Source organism: Pristis pectinata, chromosome 22 (genome assembly GCF_009764475.1).
Source record: "Pristis pectinata isolate sPriPec2 chromosome 22, sPriPec2.1.pri, whole genome shotgun sequence".
NCBI lineage: Eukaryota > Metazoa > Chordata > Chondrichthyes > Rhinopristiformes > Pristidae > Pristis > Pristis pectinata.
The window spans coordinates 37,477,321-37,479,730 of NC_067426.1; the positions used below are offsets into that span (position 1 = coordinate 37,477,321).

Genomic DNA, 2,410 nt, shown 5'->3' on the forward strand with positions numbered 1-2,410 from the left:
ACGCTCAGTGTGGTATCTCCTCTTCTGCGATCTGACCTGCTGAATGTGCAGCACACTCCGCCGTCCCAGCAGCAGTTGATCCCGACAGTTTGAGGAACTCCACCCCGATGTTTATGATATCGTTTGCAGAAATAGAGCACAGACAAGACACATGAAATAAAACGTTAGGTGAAACGAAAAGGCAACATGTTGTTTTGTTGCTCACGAGGGCGGAGTGACGGCGGCAAACACGGCGTGGGACACTGCTCGAGGCCGACCCGCTTAAAACGCGTGTGTTTGAATAAGATGACACAGTTGTGATGGAGGGGTGAGCGACAGAATAGAAGCAAAGCAACATTGGTAAAACGACCATGACAGGACTCGAACCTGCAATCTTCTGGTAATTTCCCATCAAACACCGAAGTCAGACGCCTTATCCATTAGGCCACACGGTCGCACCCTGTGGGAAATGCCAAGAGACAGAGCTTAGAAACCTGCTGGGCCGATATCCTGCGAGAGAGTGAGAAGGAGGGACGCATTTCGCAAGCCCGTAGAGAATTAATAGCTGTCAAGAGTTTCCGTATGTGGAATGATTTCGGGATGGAGCTGAATGTACTTACACACTGAACAGCATTTTCATCCCGGTTGGGAAGTTAGTATGTTCACTTTTCCTGCTCCGCCCCTTCCCTCTGGCAGATACAATGAGGTCAAGCTGGCTCAGTGAGATGTATGGAGTGAGCTGTTTCAGGCCGTAATTAATTGTGAGTGATGCGGACCACTTGAGGCAGACATCACGTTGCCTTCTCGGTGGGTCAACTGCAGCACCACACGATTCCTCTCATTAACATACCAGTGCAATGCATCATCCGACGGGGTTGATCAAGGAACGAGTAAACAGAAGTATATTTCAAGCTGTGCAGCACCAGCAACAGTCACTAATTAAGAATCTTTTGTTACAGAAATAAGTGAAGCAATATCGATCAGAATTTGAAGCAGAATATGTATAAGTATGAAATTTGGTTACAAATCCTGAGAACATTGAGAAATGTAAATTGTATCATGATAAAGGATCTGCACATTTCCGTCTCTCGCTTCTCACACAGAAGAGATGCAACGGACGTAATTATATCCAGATCTGGTTGAGAACAAGAAGTCAGACTGCAGAGGGTTTGCCTGCGTCAGTCCCAGGGAACTGTGTTACCGAAGTTGAAAATATTTACACCATCAGCCACCTCCCTTGCTGGAAGCGGTTTCATGCCGGTAGCATCCGGTTACCTTTTATTCCCACCTCGTTAAATGGACAAAAAAACAATTGGTTTCCATTTCCGTACCACCTGAGGAAGTTGTGAAACACCGGCTATTGATTAGCTTGTCCATTTAATTTGACCTTTGAGTACTTCTCCTGAAGCTGTGATGAGATCAAACATAAAGAGCGGAGGTGACGGTAGGGTGTTTGAGGTGCTGCGAATGGAGGCGAGGAAGCGTTCAGTAAATCAGGCGGAATTGTCACTGCGGAGAATCCGTTCCTGGATGCGGTGATACAATGTTTGGAAGTAGACGGAGCAGTGAATCTGTAGAAACGAGCAGAGTCTGAAGCAATTCCCTCGCCAGCAGACGAACAAGAGAAGTTAATGCAAGTAGCATCAAATTATTACAGCTGTGGGACGGCGTGGAGGCTCCGTGGCTTGACTGATCAAAGCGCCTGTCTTGTAAACAGGAGATTCTGGGTTCAACTCCCAGCGGAGCCTTTCATTTATAGGGTGAATTGCCGTGTGATGAAGGCGGGTTCCTTGCAAGCACCTACGTTCACGCACCTCCAAACATAAAACAAAAAGCAACAGAACAAATAAACAGCCCCCAAAAAGCAACAGGTTCGTTGGTGTCTCCGTAGCAAGAAACAGGGCAAGTGATTCAACCAGATGACGTATCCGATGACTTTGTTTTGCGCTTCCTTGCGTTTTACCGGCATGGTGTTAGTTTTGGGTGACAACTGTTTGCAAACGTGGCCGTGTTCTGCTTTGTGAACTTGCCCTGGTCCTGTTGACAAGCAATCCCACCCCGCGTTGCACATGTCTTTTGGACTCGAACTCCGTCCAGTTCGCTGTCTATTTCAATACACGGTAGAAGTAGCGCTGAGGATATGAGCTGGAATGCAGATTGATATAGGATACTGTTGCACCCATTTGTTTCGTATAAATATGGGCCACGATCACTGCCTCTGCACAATCTCCCACAGCAACTCAGGACTGTTCTGCAGCCTTGCAGTGATGTTATTGACCCTGGCACCAATGCAGGATCATTGTCACGGTGATTTGTGATTTGTTTTTAGATGTTGTTCTGCAAAACATTTCCCAATTTATTTTTAATACTGCAACAGGTAATATTGGGTGCAGTAGATTTGCACCCAATGACATTGGTGAGATTCGAACCC

General features: G+C 46.7%; 1 non-coding gene across 1 annotated transcript; it reads left to right on the top strand.

Moving 5' to 3' along the window:
• Positions 1 to 1,653: 1,653 nt before the first annotated feature.
• trnat-ugu (transfer RNA threonine (anticodon UGU)) lies at positions 1,654 to 1,727 on the top strand. The gene has a single exon. It is a non-coding gene; the product is annotated as a tRNA-Thr (tRNA).
• The last annotated feature ends 683 nt before the right edge of the window (positions 1,728 to 2,410 follow it).